Genomic DNA, 17,222 nt, shown 5'->3' on the forward strand with positions numbered 1-17,222 from the left:
GCGTAAGGTGAGATGAGACGGGGTGTGGGTAATTGACGGTGTTGGGTGGAAACGGGAGCACCGCAAGAAAACTCCGGGGCCACGAAAATATCCGCCACGTTTCCCACTTGCGACCCCGCCGGAATTCGAACCCCGGTCGCCATTGTGGAAGGCGAGTGTTCCGTCGACTCAACAATCGCGCTTTTTTACACCCCTTAATAATTTTAATAAATAATATGGCATTTATTACACTTCTCCACCAAACCACTAAAAGTCTTGTGTCAACGGAAGTTTTTTATTCGTGGTAAAACTGAAGTGTCAGTCATGAGATCAAACAAATTGTAAGTATCTTTGAAAGATTTGTGCAATGGGAGTGCATGACTTGATGTAAGCTTTTGGACATACGCCATTGCTAAGCACATGTATGTCTTTTCGTTTTGTCGTGTTTTTGTCTCGTTTCAACTGTTGTGCTGTTTTAATTTTGGGTTCAATATTTTTGTGCTGTCATCATTTGTGTTTTTTTTTTTTTTTCGTTCTATTAGTCCATTTTTCTATGTTTTTCTTTGTTTGTTGACCATATTCCTGTTATGTAATATTATGTGGTGTTTATATCCTGTTGACAAGAGCAGTTTTTTTTTGCTTAATTTGTGTTTTTGTCCTTTGTTTTTTTTTTGTAGTTTTCTTCTACAGACGTACATGTGCTTAGCAATGGCGTATGTCCAAAAGCTTACATCAAGTCAAATTGTAATGTTTCACTTTCGACATTCGTTTCGACACCGTGGCGAGAGTTCGGTATAAAGTTTGCGTGCCAGCGGGTGCCAATTTGCGCGGTTTCGTTGTTCGTCGACGGGCAACAGCTGATCGTCGGACTACACCCCCTCCGCCGCAGGGCAACCCACAGCTCTGCCCAATTCGGGCAAACACTAACACGAAAAAGCGAGACAGTCGCGCCCCGGGCCAAAGCAATTTCGTAAAAGTGGCGGACGTTACACTGATGAAGGGGGCTTACATCGTGGTGCTTCTACTTCGCGTCCGTTTATGGCGAAGATAAAAAGGAGAGCTAAACAAGTCCGGCCACCCGAACTTACACCAACGATGGGTTTTCTGGCATTAATCTTCGTTACCAATTCAAGCAACCTAAAGATTTTTTTTTTCGAAATGTGGTAAATGCATCGACTTTTATGTGACTTTTTTATCTACCGTTGAGACCTATAAAAATCATAGCTAAAAAAATTATGAAGGGACACCTCAAGAACTGAAAATGTCAAACTGAAAACTCGTGAACAAAGGAAACGTAAAACGCCTTTTTTTTACTTTTGCCACGAAGGTTGCACGCTTTGTGTGGATACTGCTTTGTGTGGATACTTAAATTTCACACGTTCGGGCATTTTTCCACAAATTATCTATAGAAACGTCTAGATTTGCTCATTCCGAACGATATAAATTCGTTCAATCGACACAAAATACTTCGCTAAAGAAACGCAATCCCATAGTTGTTTTGAAATAGAAGAAAATTCAACACATGTGTAATGTAAATTCTGCAATTAAAAAAAAAACCTTCGGCACACCTTACAGGCACAGATAGATTTCGAAGTACCGATTTCTTCTGGAAATATTTTGGAAACTTCAATAAACTCCTGGAATATTTCAAGAACTTAATGTAGCCTACATAAAATCCTATATGTACGCCACTATTAAAAACAGATAGATTTAACATTTTCTCACATTCCATGCAGCGAAAATATTTTGGAGTTTTCAACTTAATGCATACAGCAATAAATGTCTTAACAAGTTTCATATTATACTTCCTAACGTAGTTATGCAATGGGTTCGAGTTCTTATCTGGGCAGTTAAGCTTTGTGTTTTCCCAGTACCTCCAATAGTTAAGGTTATTTGTAAATCGATCCCTGAATAACTTTCAAGTATTAACTTCACACATTAATAAGCATAATTAAAATAATTGAAGTCCAATTATTGAATATTATATTCCATGATATAAAAATATTATGCTTCAATGAAATATCAATTAAATAATAAAATATGCGCCAGTTTTCATAATATTAAATCTGTATTATCCCCCAAAAAAACATATTTGCTACATTTTAAAAAAAAATTGGTTGTCGGTTTACGGACGATATTTTAACGTGACAACGTCATAACAAAACATTGATGAAATGATTCCATACTTTTATGAATAAAATTGAATCATTTTTATTGAATTATCACTATTTTGTATGGATACAAAGAAGGAGTGAAATTAAATCTACAATTAAATTGATGAATGTACTTTTATTTGCACTCATTAATTCAAATATGTTTTATTACTTTAACGAACAGATTATTTTAACTATAACTTTTATACATGTTTGCTATTTAACTTCTTCCAATCTGTGTTATTCTGTTAAGGATAGGACGATGATAGGAAAAGTAGGAAACTAATGGGAGTGTTTCAAGTTTAATGTGCTACGAAAAAGTAAAATCGATGGTTGTTCCAATCGAGTGGACGAGAGATAGATGCGGCGCAAGCGTACAATGAGCGTAACGGGACACAGCGCAACGGGACAATTTGCGTAACGGGACACTTTTTCGTGCGTACAGCCGGTGTTCATCGATTTATTAGATGTTGTCACGTCAAAAATAATCGTAGCCACGTGTTATACAAAGTTACATAATCTCTCTTGTAGCATTACAAACTATTTCTTGACTGATAGTTTTCACAAGGAATCCTTGTAGAAGTACAGAGAACATGTCGCTCAGCTTGTTGCAAGCTGTGTACAGCGAGCCCTGCCCCATCACAAGCACCATCGCCGCCGAAGTGAACTTGCAAGAGGACAGGTCCCGCCCCGCACACAACGCCTCCTTTCACAAGGACACGGCTCTGTCTCAGGGATCGGCCGCCCTTGCACGAACAGTTTAACGGCTCCATTTTTTCCACATTTGCTGTCGCATTCAACAGGGTTTATCACTCGATAAATCTTCATTAAAGTATAGTGAGATGCCAACTTGAAGAAGGAAAAAAAAAATGTTTCGGGCGTTTAAACACCGCCACTCGAACGACAACCGCTGACATTTCGGGGGAGGGGAAGGGGGAGGGGAACTCGGATATAGCGTTTTTTTTTTTTTGAGATCGTATTACAGCTGACTAGCCGAATGATCTTTTACGGGTTTCAATGTGCAGCGAGGGGGGGGAGAGTTCAACATGTCGGCCGTCGCATTAAAGAAGGTATTTACAGCCACAAATTCTCCGGGAGGCATTGTTCGCGTGGCACCTGGAACAAAGCCAGTCAGCCAACACACCCGACACCCCGCGAGAAAATCCCTCAACACGTATTTAAAAAAAAAAAAAAAAAAAAGTGAAAGAAAGAAAAACTCGCGTGACGAGATTCTGACTACGTCGCGTGGGTGCCCCCCTCCCCCTCCCCCCCCCCGTAACAAACGCCCGCCGTTATCGGCGCCTTTCATCATCACACCTTCCTTTCTGTCCTTCCGTTTTTTTTTTTTTTTTTTTTTTTTAAGAATTATTTGCAGCGGAAAAGTCCGTGCATACATTAACCCCACTGGACTCGCGTAAAACATTTTTTTTATATTTTTATTCCTCCTTCCTCCCTCCCCCCCGCCAAAAAAAAAAAACTCCTCCGTGTTTTATGCTGCTGTCGCGGAACGAAACGCGCCGCCCCAACGACGCCAATGCGTCTCTTGGTTTCGGCGCCGGTCGAACAAAGAAAACCGCAGCGAGAAGAAAGAGGGAGGGAGAAGAGGAGATGTTGAACTCTCCACCGCGCAGAAACCCTGTTGAACATTTTATAACCAACCACACACAGGGCTTTAAATCTCCCGAGATACGTAGAGCTGACGCGCCCGCATTTCAATTTACGCGGACCCCGACTTGAATTTTCTTTTGTCGTAGTGAAAATTAAGATAAAAAATGTGGAATTTGTATAGGTCGCGTGGTTAACGCACAGAGGCTTGAGATTTAAAATTGGCCTCCATACCGCTCACACACGGAGACGCACCATACCGCCGAACGTACAATAACGCCGAAAACCATAACGCCGAAATGCCAAATTGACCACAACGCCGACAGCTAGAAAACTGCTGTGTACCACAACGCCGAATTACCACAACGCCGAAATACATTAACCCCAAAAAATGTCATTGCAGGACTGCCACAAAGGTTAGGTTATGTAAGGTTAGCACAATAATTCATTCAGTTGTTTTTCATTTTGCTCCTGTGGCCCCCTCCCCGCAGCAACATTTTTTCGGCTTTGTGGTCAATTTGGCATTCGGCGTTATGGTATTCGGCGTTATTGTACGTTCGGCGTTGTGGTATTTCGGCGTTGTGGTAACGACCCCTCACACACCAATCCTGTGCTCAAGAGCATGAGTCACGCCGGAGTGCTGGGATCCAACCCACGACCCTAGTCACGTGAGCGCTACACGTTGGCATCGCGTCCATTCGTTATTTGATTCAAGTGTAGGTATTTTACTTATTGCCACACGTTTGTTGAATCTCCTACACAAATTTTACTTTATAAATAACCGACTATCAATCACAACCTAAATGTAGACATATATGCCTTAAGGTCATTAGTAATAGATAAGGCTTTTTTTTAATTTAACACTATACTATTCTTGCATTTGTTTTTCCGTCGCTTATATTTCAAACATACATTTATTTAGTTTGTATTTGTCATCACTTGCGCAACGTTTTACAGTAATTATATAACAGTAAATATCTCTCTTCAAAATTCTGTTTGAATAGTTTAGTTTATCAGCCTCTTGGTAGTTCTAACTGCCAAACTTTAAAAGTACTAAGAATGTTGATGAGGTAGGATGATTTTCTTTATATGAATGTGTCCACATTTGTATCATTGGCTTAGCTGTCAAAATCATTGTATGTAAATAATTAAACATTTTTTTTACATTGAAATTTATTCAATTTTTGAGAAGATAATTTAATTCAGTAGTCGAATGGTCCACAAAACATAACTAATATGGGCGGAGTCAGTATTTGATTTTGAAATATGAGAATGAAGAGAATATCAAACTATGAAAATATGAAAAAATTAACTTGGAGGGCCGCTAGTCAGGGGTGTATTTGTGTTATTGAAGCGGGATTATAAGTGCGACGTTGTGTGATGATTCCAGTGGAAGGTTTTCTGAACTGGCGCGCAGTCTTATCATGCATATGACAACTAGGATTATATGGCGGATAAATTAAAATAAAGGTGTAAAGCAAGTCCCCTAAAGGAATTTCAAGAGACTGTACAGGTTGTTTTGATCTGAAAACACGCCTTTTAGCCATTTTAAATCGTCTAAAAAATTGGTTGTCTGTAAAGTCGGTTTACGGACTACAGTTTAACGTGACGTCATAACAAAACATTGATGAAATGATTGCATACTTTAATGAATAAAATTGAATCATTTTTATTTTAAAAATAAAAGAATAAATACTTGAAATTATACTAGTAATCAGATTTTTAAAATGCAAGAATAATTAACCTTTATTACCGAAATTGTTGTTGTAATAAGCAATGAAAACCACATTAACTTTTCACTTCACTGTATAAACAGTCGAGTAGAAGAGAGATAGATGCGGCGCAAGCGTACAATGAGCGTAACGGGACACAGCGTAACGGAACAATGTGCGTGAAGGGACACTTTTTCGGCGTGCAGCCGGCGTTCATCGATTTATTAGACGTTGTCACGTCAAAAATACAGTTTAAAAACTTAATCCTTAAACCAAACTACTTATCGTTCCTCAAGAGGATTCTTAAATGATTTTTCGTAAGCACACACCCCACATGGATTTCTTGAGCAGTTCTCAAATAGCGTTCGTTTTTCCCTGAAGCTCCGCACACCGCGTGTGTGCCCGGGTGGGCGGGGCTAGAAACCCGTAACCACACACACGCTTCTGAAAGCTGCGTCAGCTCCACCGAGGACGCCTCCTCCCTCCCTCCCTCCCTCCTACCCTCCCTAAGGCAGTTCACGGAGGGCGCCGGCGGCCGGAGCAGACGCACAGAATGCGATAACGTGTCCGCGGAGGGCAATACCAAAAAGTTTTAATACCGACCGTTTCGCCCCATTTCGGGGCGTGAAGGGGACAGTGCGGGCATTCTCCGGCGGCGACTCCCGGCCCAGGGGGGGGGGGGGGCTCATCGGGTCCCCCCCCGGGGGGGAGGGGGGTAAGAGAGAGAGAGACGCCACAACGGGTGCCATTCAGCAGCAGCCCGAGATGATAATCGCACCCGACATGCCGTCCCGCCTCCCTTCCTCCGAGCACGAAGCCCTGCGGGGATGCGCCGGGAAGGGCTGAGAGGAGCTCTGGTGTCTCCCGCGGTCTCCGCTGGTGGCCGGGGATGCCCCCGTCGTCCGCCGCGGGCTGAATGCCGTCTCCTATTCTCCCTCCCTGCTCAACACGGAGACGACAGCATCTTATAAAATATATGAACAAATACATTTTTTCGAAAAAAAAAAAAACTATAATTAATTATTCATTAAATATATCCGACAAAGGACACACAACAAATTGTTATTTCGCAACTGTGCACCACACGATTTCACGGTAAGATCGAAGAAATATAAGTTTGACACACTTGTTGGACCCTCTAAATCATTAATAAACGTATCTACCAGGTTTACATTTAAATCACCTGCGAGCAGGGGCGTAACTCTGTATGATTCGCGAGGGAGATTTAGGTAGGGGGGGGGAGAGCCCTCGCGGCGCCCGGGATTTGTGTGCGTGAGGTTTTTAACCGACACACTTGCCCGAGTGTTGGCCCGTACGCATGCGATAAGCGGAGAACTTTTATAACGAAAAGAACGAACGTTTTCAATGAAACATATAGTTTAGGGCGTTTTACGTTTATCAAACCCCCGTTTCACAGTCGCGGTTTCTGCAAGCTCTAGCGGGGCCCCCCTCAGTTAGGAGCCTTCTTAATTCAAGGAATAGGAGAGGGGGGCGCATGGGATCTACGCCCATGCCTTGCAAGAATAAAAATAGTTTGGGAAAGCACCCGGCGCTGGACGGCTGGTGACGGCAGAGAGACGCGGACGGCAAGCGCCGAGTCAGCGCCTCCGGGTGTCCGCCGGAAGGAGCCGTCAGAGACCCGGGGAGGACCAGCCGACCGCGGCAGCCTCGCCGGAACCACGCTACAACCCGGCGGTCACGGGGGGGGGGGGGTGTACTGTTTATGTGGCTACCCGGGCTTCGGCACAGCTGTAACCTTTCGGGCGGGAGACATGCTGATATTGAAGTACTCAAGGACATCCATGTCCTGATTCGGGGGGACTCGGCCGCCGTGAAAGCACTATACCTGAAAATGAAGGGTGCCATGGGACTGATCCTTTACTGCGGTAGTTCCCTGCTGAGGTTTCCTCTAACGGCTCTGGATCAGGATTGGAGTAGGAAACGTGGTGGTAGTGGTCCTCTGAGGGGTCCCCGCCCTGTTGACGAGTGGAAGTGTTGAGCTACTTAAGCTCGGGCACTAGCCTGCTGAGCTAGTAGACGTTGGATAGGCCTCGGCTGGATCACGAGCAACTGGGTGACCGAGGGGTCCCAGGGATGTGAGAGGTATGGTTCGTTCCGTGTCGTAGCTACTCAGATCCCACAGAGGGGCTGGCTCTGTAGGTGGTCTGGGGGGTGAACGGCGGAGCTGGGGGCGGGTCGGTGGGGTCCGAAGTTGTGACGGGTCTCCTCAACCTCTCGACCTAGCCGTGCGCTCTCCAGTAACATTCCGCGATTGGAAATGGCGGAATCTATTTCCCGGTTCTCGGAACCCATGTTGGTGCACTGGTAACAGTGTCAGGCATGTAAAAGACCAATCTTTCTCCTAACCAGGACTACACCCTAACGGGGTTCAGATGCCTGGAGGAGTATTGGTGAATTTTATGAGGTGTGGACCTAAATTACATGTTTATGCGAAATGCCCCCGCTTGCCACGGGGCTGCCTGTACCTCCCCCTAACCCCTCTCCTCGCTATACCACACAGCGATCCAATTACAGCGCGGAGTTAATAACCCCAGGGGCGCGCGCGCATACCAGCGGTCCACGCGCACGCCAACAAACCTACCTACAAACGCATCATCGCGTTCGCTTTCGATCGCCGGGAGTGGATGGGAGTGGCGACGTTCGGGGAATCTTGGCCAGAGCGGGCTAGTTCACAGAGAGAGAGAGAGAGAGAGAGAGACGATGATTTAGGGGCAACTCGCTAGCTGGCAGAGTGGCTCTGAGGCACACGTGCATCTGATTATTCAATGGCGCGTTTCCACAACCCATTCACGAATTAAATACGAATGAATGGATTGGAGTTTAGAAGTCGAATAAATGAAAATTGAATTTTCGTTTTTGACAGAAAGGGTGAGACCGCAACATGGAACAGCCAAAATTACTTGCTGTGGCTACATACGCAGGACCTAAAACACGATGTGAGCAGGTGAAGGTTGGGGGAGAGAAGGATTTGAGTTCCGCAGAATTTTCCATTGCTTGAGTTCATCCTGATAAGATAAAAAAATTATTACAAATATTGTTACTACACTTCATTGGAAACCTTACAAGTAATGCGAAACGTTAAGGCCATAAAAAACATTCTCTGATCTCGGTATTCGGCATCTGTTGGGAGTAATTTTGTGAATACAACGGAATTAATGTGTGACAACCCCAGTGCAGCCCTCTGAAGTGGATGGAACGAACCAAAGTTCAAAAAGTCAAAAGGAAACTTTGAAGACTTAACTGTTTAGTAAATTTTAACAAGACGGGTAGTATTTTAATGAAATTCCTTGTAGAAACATCAGGTCCTAAACAGAGGTTTAAGATTTTTTTTTCAAATCTATCTTAGCTTTTATCGAAGCCGTTTCAATGTATAGTTTAAAATGATTCAACAGTGGTGTTAGCTGTCCTGCAGCGAATTTTTAGCGGCGAGTACCCAAAATAAGCGTTGATTCACGTCCAGACACGTAGTTTAGAAAAAAACAATTTGCGTACATTATCAAGTTCGGCATTATTTTAAAGACCTCTAAGTTGAATGTCGTGTCCGGGTTTAGTAGGTATTATAAGGATGCAGGTACTCAAAGATCAGCTCAATTTTTTTTTTTCAGTGTGGGGGATTTTAAAAGTTTGTACATTAAATAATAACATGAAGGTCTCTCGACGGGGCTGACTCCCTGGAACCTCGGCGTCTTCAGAGCACCGGGTGCTCTGGCGCGGACGTGACACTTCTCTTGATGCGACATGGCCGGGGACAACCAAAGCAAACCGCCCGACAACCGAAAACATTTTCCCCGAAGGAAGTCTCCAAATATTTTGAGCGTCGGTACTTTTTTTTTCCCCCCACCCGCTTGCCGGAGGGGTACAACTCTCCCCACTTCTCGTCCCTGAGAAAGCGCGGTGAAAAATGACAGCAGGCATGAAGATGGAATTCGAACAGAAGAACGGAGGGGAGGTAAAAAGAGGGAAAGAGAAGAGGCGCGACGCTACCAGCGCGTGGAGAAGGAAGGCCCGCTGATTAATGATGGAATAGGCAACGGACGCTGCTACCGCTTCAACGCCGACCGGACATCCCGTGACGTCTATCCAGCCCAGCGCCGATACGTCACGAGATCAATTTGTTTTTTAACGTGACGTCTAATAAATCGATGAACGCCGGCTGCACGCACGAAAAAAGTGTCCCGTAACGCACATTGCCCCGTTACGCTGTGTCCCGTTACGCTCATTGTACGCTTGCGCCGCATCTATCTCTCTTCCACTACATTAGAATAACCATCGATTTGACTTTTTCGAGGCACATTAAACTTGAAACACTCACATTAGTTTCCTACTTTTCCTATCATCGTCCTATTCTTAACAGAATAACACAGATTGGAAGAAGTTAAATAGCAAACATGTATAAAAGTTATAGTTAAAATAATCTGTTCGTTAAAGTAATAAACATATTTGAATTAATGAGTGCAAATAAAAGTAAATTTATCAATTAAATTGTAGATTTCATTTCACTCCTTCTTTGTATCCATACAAAATAGTGATAATTTAAAATTAAAGTTTCAATTTTATTCATAAAAGTATGCAATCATTTCATCAATGTTTTGTTATGACGTCACGTTAAACTATCGTCCGGAAACCGACATTACAGACAACCAATTTTTTTTAAAGAGTGAATTCTTTTCTGCGGGGGCAACAATTTTCGAGCGTTACGAAAATTTACGATCGCATGAGAGTGCGTCAGTGGCGACGCCACTTCAAAGCTTGGGCTATAGCGGTCGAATCCATGCGAATATTCTTGGCATACAAGCAAAAAGAGATTCAAAAACCTGGTTAAGACTAATGTAAAAACACACTTATTCCTCGTGTGTGTTTTTAATATGTCTACAAAAAAAACAGAACGCGAAAGTAAAAAAAAAAAAAATACGGAGTTGTTTCTAATACGCAGGCCCAGTTGTTTTAAATCACGTAGAACTCTTAGTTGATTTCAGGTGAATTCTTCGATGAAAAAGTTCGTGAATTTACTGTGATTTCTACCAGTGTACAGTTAATAACATACATACTAGCGTCAGTAATTTTAATTAATTTCAAGCCTTACTGCCTGAATGAAACCACTAAAAAACTGAAATAAACGTGCTCAGATTCATCCTTCAATGGTATTAATATGGAGGTATCGAGTAATTAGTGGTTTTAGAGAGAAACTTACTAGCCGTAGACGAGTATTTGCGCTCGATTGTATCTTACTAAGTTCAGATAATCTACTCTCACATGCAACAAATTTAAATATCTCTGACATACTTACAAAACACTTCGCATGCGGAAAACAGCAAAAATGCATTGACAGCTTCGCCGATTCGATCTCGAAGGTTTATTCTGTCATATAAACAAGTCACCAACAGAAACATTATTAATTGCCATGTATTCCCGCCAAGCACTTCGATGTGTATACGTGTTACTGACCAAGGCCGCGACACGTGATATTTCCCCTGAATCATCGATCAACATTTGTTGGCAAACTGCCTCGTACCTGCTGCGTCATAGACACATTGCCAAGGTTACGATTGAGTACATAATAGATTTTAATGACGTTGCATATCTACTTCCGTAATGCTAAACTCAATAAAACCAAATAATAAAGTGCTTCAACCACATCATTAACCAAACCTTTTTAGGAAGTAACATTATGCTCTTACATACTCCTAACATAATTAACATACGACGAAACGAATATTCACGGATGTTAAGAACCATAACGCTTCATAAAAGAAGACTGCTGCAAACAATTTTACAAGCAAATATTAGTGAATAATTTAGGCCAAATTATGAGATAGCGTGCTCGTATCTTCATGGACTTTGCAACCGCCTTGGAAAAAAAAAAAGACTGGCGGGGAAACTAGACGAATTTTCTCACCGAAATTATGTTCCTACAATAATGTACATTCGCATACACTTAATAACAATTTTATATTACCAAAACGTTTGTGTATTTTATTAAGTATATTCTTTTATTAATTATGCAATTTTTTAATAATCACAAAACAGCAATATAATCAGAAAGTTAAAAGTATACGTAAAGATTTTCAACGATAAACGTGAAAATATATTTTTTACCGGAATTAAGAAGCCCCTGATTAAAAGGGGGGGGGGGGGCGCCTGGGCTCCCGGGATCTTCGCCCATATTAGATATACATTCCATGTTTTAGCTAGCGCAAATTTAATTTGAATTTTTTAAGACGGTGTATTTGTATACTTAAATTAGTGTGTTAATTTTTTTCGTTTTACATTTTATCGAAATTTACATGAAAATTATAATGTTTTTAAATTTCTCTGCGTCTGCCTCACGGTCATATAGTAAGGTCTGGCACCATCCCATCCTTATCCTTGGTGAGACCCGAGGGAGGCAATTATTATTACAGTCTGCATGTGATTTCGAAAAAAAAAAAGAGCCCCTTCACCCTGTGCTCAAACTCGGGCAGCGCAGGTACTACTGCAGCTAGTTTTTAATGTGAAATAAAGCGAGGTAAAATCAGTTTCGAGCATGTTCTGTGTTCCCTGCCGATGCGAAACGTCCCAGTTTCTATAGGGATCGTATCCGCACGTGTGAACGTGGTTGGGTTCGGTAGACGTCTCGTCTCGTCGAGCGGGGAAGAAGACTGCTTCCACCGGGCGAAGAGAGCGGGCCCCCCGTTGCCAAATGAGGGTCGCTCCACAAGCGCCCAAACATGGTCAAGCTTTGTTGGGGGGGGGGGGGGGGCGGGTTGGGGGGGTTGGGGGGGGGGCTACCAGAGTGATCGCCGCCGCTCAGGTCGGCGCACACGCCACTGAGGACACCCCTCCCCTACCCCAGGTTGAGGGGGGGGGGGGGAAGAGATACTCGGGAACCTGTTATTTCCGACGCGAGCCTCGCGTGACTAATGGCGGGTGTAATTATCCGCGCGCGCGCGTCCGTCCGTCCGTCCGTCCGTCCGGCATGTGACGGAGGAAGCCACGCCGTCCAGCCACGCCCGAGTCCGCAACGTCCATCGACCGCGAACATCGACGGTCGATCATTTTTTCTTACCATCGCGTCGCGAGCGGCACGAATTCCACACACTCTTGGCCCCTTGGTTGACGAGACAACGTCTAATAAATCGATGAACGCCTGCTGCACGCATGAAAAAAAGTGTCCCCGTTACGCACATCGTTCCGTTACGCTGTGTCCCGTTACGCTCATTGTACGCTTGCGCCGCATCTATCTCTCTTCCACTCGACTGTTTATGAAGTGAAGTGAAAAGTTAATGAGGGTTTTCATTGCTTATTACAACAACAATTTCGGCAATAAAGGTTATAATTATTCTTGCATTTTAAAAATCTGATTACTAGTATAATTTCAAGTATTTATTCTTTTATTATTAAAATAAAAATGATTCAATTTTATTCATAAAAGTATGCAATCATTTCATCAATGTTTTGTTATGACGTTGTCACGTTAAACTATCGTCCGTAAACCGACTTTACAGACAACCATTTTTTTTTTTTTAATAACGTATCACCGTTTGCAATTCAATATTTCTACAGGAAAAATTTTCGGCAGCAAGTTAATATCAATAAAATCAGTTGAAAACTTCTGTGCGACTAAACGGTCTCCAGTGCTTCCCAAGACTGGCATATGCCTTTGAAGTTGGGGCTGAACAACATTTTTAATTGTAAATAATACAAAAAAAACTATTTCAAATAGGACACTAAGCGACTGGGACAGCGTTTAAGTGAATGTTAGACTCTACGACCACCGAAAATTTTGTCCATGTCGCAAAATTATTTTATTCGAATAATTGGTGTTAACTACCTTTATTTTCCACATGTTTTTGTGATGTGTCTTTTGCGATGCATCACGCGATGTTTACAAGCTCACACTGTCGAGAGAACAAGAGTGGAAGAAGTCGTAGACAATAAGTAGTACTTTCTGGAACTCTCAAATTTAAAACGTTACCTACATCATGCAGACTAAAGGATTAGCCGCAGTTTATTGCCTTATATGTTTTATCAGTTGGTAATGAGGCCGCTGAGAGTTGAACAACTTCCCTGTCATGCCACTCGGGATGGATAATGTTTTGTCCTGGGGTTATCATGACTGACCCATGTTACTGGGGTCACAAGGGCCTGGTGTCAACAGGATGAACTAGCGCCGGGTTTTATCCCAAATGTTTTCATTTCATCTTTTCTTTTTTAGTTCCTCCGGCTCTCATCCCGAGATGTTCTGCGGTAATCTTCCTTTCTCTCTGTCCCTTTTATGCGTCCATAAATCTTAACTGCTGGGTCTTTAATGTCCTTGGTGATGTATGTTTAACAACCATCTTGTAACTCTAATTACTCTGGTTCTCATTTTGTCTCCAACCGAAATCCGAACTCACTATCGTAAAAAAAAAAAAAAAATATTTTTCTGTCGTCAAGCGTTAACAATTTATTCACCTAAAAATGATCTTGGCTGTTGAGGTTCTGACATGTCGAAAGCCAAAATAGTTTATTAAACAATGGCCGCGAAGCCTGGTATCTACTTTAAAGTAATCACCTGTTATAAATCATATTAATACTTTTTATTTAAAATTGCTGTTAGTAATAAAAAGTAAATCAGCTTTATTTCACTTTGTGCAATTTAATTACTTATGGGAAATTTTTTAGGGGTTTAAGGTAATAAACTGGTTAAATATGAAGAAAAAAAAATTGCCGTCCAAAATAAAGTTTACGACTTTAAAACTTTAAAGCGCAAAAAAATTGAAATATATAGTGGTCCTATATGTTAAGTTATTTTCTGCAACCGTTGTGTCTAAAAAATCTTAAACTGTGATGTGATTAATAAATAAAATAGTGTACGAGGAATTAGTGCTTCCTTATATTTGGGTAAAATAACCTCCGGGTTGACGCAACTTTCAAGTCGCTCGTCAACAAATTGAGTAAACAAAACCATAAAAATACAAGAATAATAATATAATTTATTATCAATGTACCAGTCCAACCATCTTTAGAAAACAAAATTCTAACACGCATTTCAGTAACGCCGCGCCCTCGACGCGATGAAAATAGAAAAAAATATTTCTAATCGGGAAGTCTGTCGCGTCCGCCATTTTTGTCGCGCTGCGCTGGCGCCACGGATGTGTCTGACGTGAGCGGTTAGACATATCGCGACGCCGCCGCGGAGCTACTGAGTCCGGCATTAGTGGAAGGCACCACGGTGGTCACTAAAACATTGGTCATCTGCCGTCCAATCAACTTTTATACAGAAAAAATAATTTCTGTAAAGGGACGGAAGCACCAACCCGACTGGTCAGACATCTACTCAAACCTCCTGCAGACGAATGCGCACTGCCACAAGCCCGGGAATTCACTTCGCTCTAGTTGACAGCACTGCGTCCGTCAAGTTTTAATTAACGTCACCGCGAGCTTCTTTATCGCGCCGACGGGGGGCGGGAGTGAAATTTACCATCCAGGGCAGACGTCAACGGTTGTTAATGCGGCTGCGGTCGCTGTCACACGTTGTTATTTCACTTCATCGGCATGCATGCCAATGCACTAGCAACCAGGGCGAGGGGGGGGGACACTTGCCGACAAAGCCCGTCACGCCTCGCTTCTGCGACAGATCAAAGCCCGGCCGTCACACAAGCACTCGGGTTAACATATGCAGCGTGCAAATAACGTTATACGGTGACCGGCGCAATTTGCGTCGGCGCGCAGGGCGACTTCAAAAAAGAAGACATCCACGACTGTCCAAAGCGTACCCAAGGATAAAAAAAAAAGGCACAGAAAAATAATGTTGGTACGAGAAACCTGAGCTCGTATTTTATCGCCCCCAATCTACCGGACATGTTTCACATGCGAACTCGTTAACGTTTGAAACATTGATTCCTGCGAGTCGTAACTTTTTTTTTTTTTTTTTTTTTTAATGGACGAGTTCCAAGTTGCTCGGGATATTACGTACAAGGAGTGGACTATATGGTTGTTGGCTGAGCGCCATAATGTATCCCGAAACTCTTTGCGAACCGCTATACATATTCTATCTTACGGTATTAAGCGGAGAATGTTTTAAAATAAATTATAATATATATACAATGGTCAAAATAATTGTAAAATTCCTACCAGATTCTTTAGCAAAAAAAAAAAAACCAGTTATAGTAGGATGGGCTGACAGATATAGAAGGATATGTACGTCATTGATATGAGATGAAGTATGTTGTCAGTGGAACACACGCAGAACAGACTCGAACACCGCAGGAAACTGGTCTCTAGTATAATGCACGGTCTTCCCGAACAGCCAACACTCCTGGACACTTTCGCGTGGACATAATTTCCAACTCAAAGAGTCCTAGCGAGGTGGCTGGGTACCCTTCACCTAAGAGAACCCTCGGTACTAGTCCAGTTGCGGCCATCCTGACTTCCATCTTGCGCTTGCTTTCCCGAAATCTTCACTGCGGGCAAATGCTGGGATGCCCGCCGGTTTTCATGACGTGTGTGTCGCGTGTTATCGTCCCTGATGGCCTTCGCTGTCGGTGTTCTGTCATAACTATGTCTAAGTTACGTATGTTATAAGTAGAGATCTGAAAAATTCGCGGGTTCATTTCGTGTTATGCTAAAATTCAAATAATTATACCTTAGTGCTGCTTGTCATTGGTTCACTGTTAATCTGGAGGACTGAGTGCCAATTAGAGACCCTCACTCATAGAAGTGCCGAATCACAGGCCACCCAGTCGAGACGACTCACAAGTCAGCAGTCAATGAACAGTTCGTATTTGCCAGTGTGTGTAGAGGATATTGGCGTCTATCCTGAAGGTCATTGAACACGCGAATTTTTCCGGTCTCTAGTTATAAGTTGTGTTTCAAAGCTATGGCGATTCTAAGTTAAGTGGTACGGCGTTGTGTTTCTAAGTTACTTTTATCTAAGTTACGATTATCTAAGTTATGTGTTTGTAAATTACGGGTTTTAACTTACGACAGTTCTAAGTTATGTGAATTTTTATGTATACGTTTATGGCAGTTGTAAGTTTTGTATTTCTAAGCTATGATAGTTCTAAGTTAAGATTATCTAAAACACGAAGTTTCAAAGTTGTGTTTTTTTTTTTTTTTTTTTTTTTTTAAGTTACATGTTATAATTTACGACAGTTTTCAGTTTCTGGATTTTTTTCCGAGATTTCTAGGTTTTGTATCTATATCTAAGTTAAGATTATCTAAGTTGCGTGTTTCTAAGTTATGGGTTTTAACTTACGACAGTTCTAAGTAATGTGAATTTTTTGACGTGACGTCTAATAAATCGATGAACGCCGGCTGCACGCACGAAAAAGGATGACTCACTGTCCCATTACTAGAGACCCGTGAAATTCGCGGGTTCATTTCGTGTTATGCTAAAATTAAAATAATTACACCTTTGTGTTGCTTCTGCCACTGGTTCACTGTTAATCTGGAGTAATGAGGGCCAATTAGAGACCCTCACTCATAGAAGTGTCGAATCACAGGCCACCCAGTTGAGACGACTCACAAGTCAGCAGCCAATGAACAGTTGGCATTTTCCCGAGTGTGTAAAGGATATTGGAGTCTATCCTGGAGGTCATTGAACCCGCGAATTTCACGGGTCTCTACCCATTACGCACATTGTTCCGTTACGCTTTGTCCCGTTACGCTCATTGTAGGTACGCTTGCGCCGCATCTCTCTCTCTTCCACTCGATTGGAACAACCATCGATATGACTTTTTCTAGGCACATTAAACTTGAAACACTCCCATTCGATTCCTACTTTTCCTAT

At 42.5% G+C, this 17,222-nt stretch overlaps 1 protein-coding gene across 4 annotated transcripts in view; it reads right to left on the reverse strand.

Annotated features, from left to right (window-relative positions):
* LOC134532655 (uncharacterized) overlaps window positions 1-17,222 on the reverse strand; it is a 542,884-nt gene that overhangs the window by 473,814 nt on the left and 51,848 nt on the right. The window lies entirely within an intron of this gene.

The sequence above is a fragment of the Bacillus rossius genome, chromosome 6 (genome assembly GCF_032445375.1).
Source record: "Bacillus rossius redtenbacheri isolate Brsri chromosome 6, Brsri_v3, whole genome shotgun sequence".
Classification (NCBI taxonomy): domain Eukaryota; kingdom Metazoa; phylum Arthropoda; class Insecta; order Phasmatodea; family Bacillidae; genus Bacillus; species Bacillus rossius.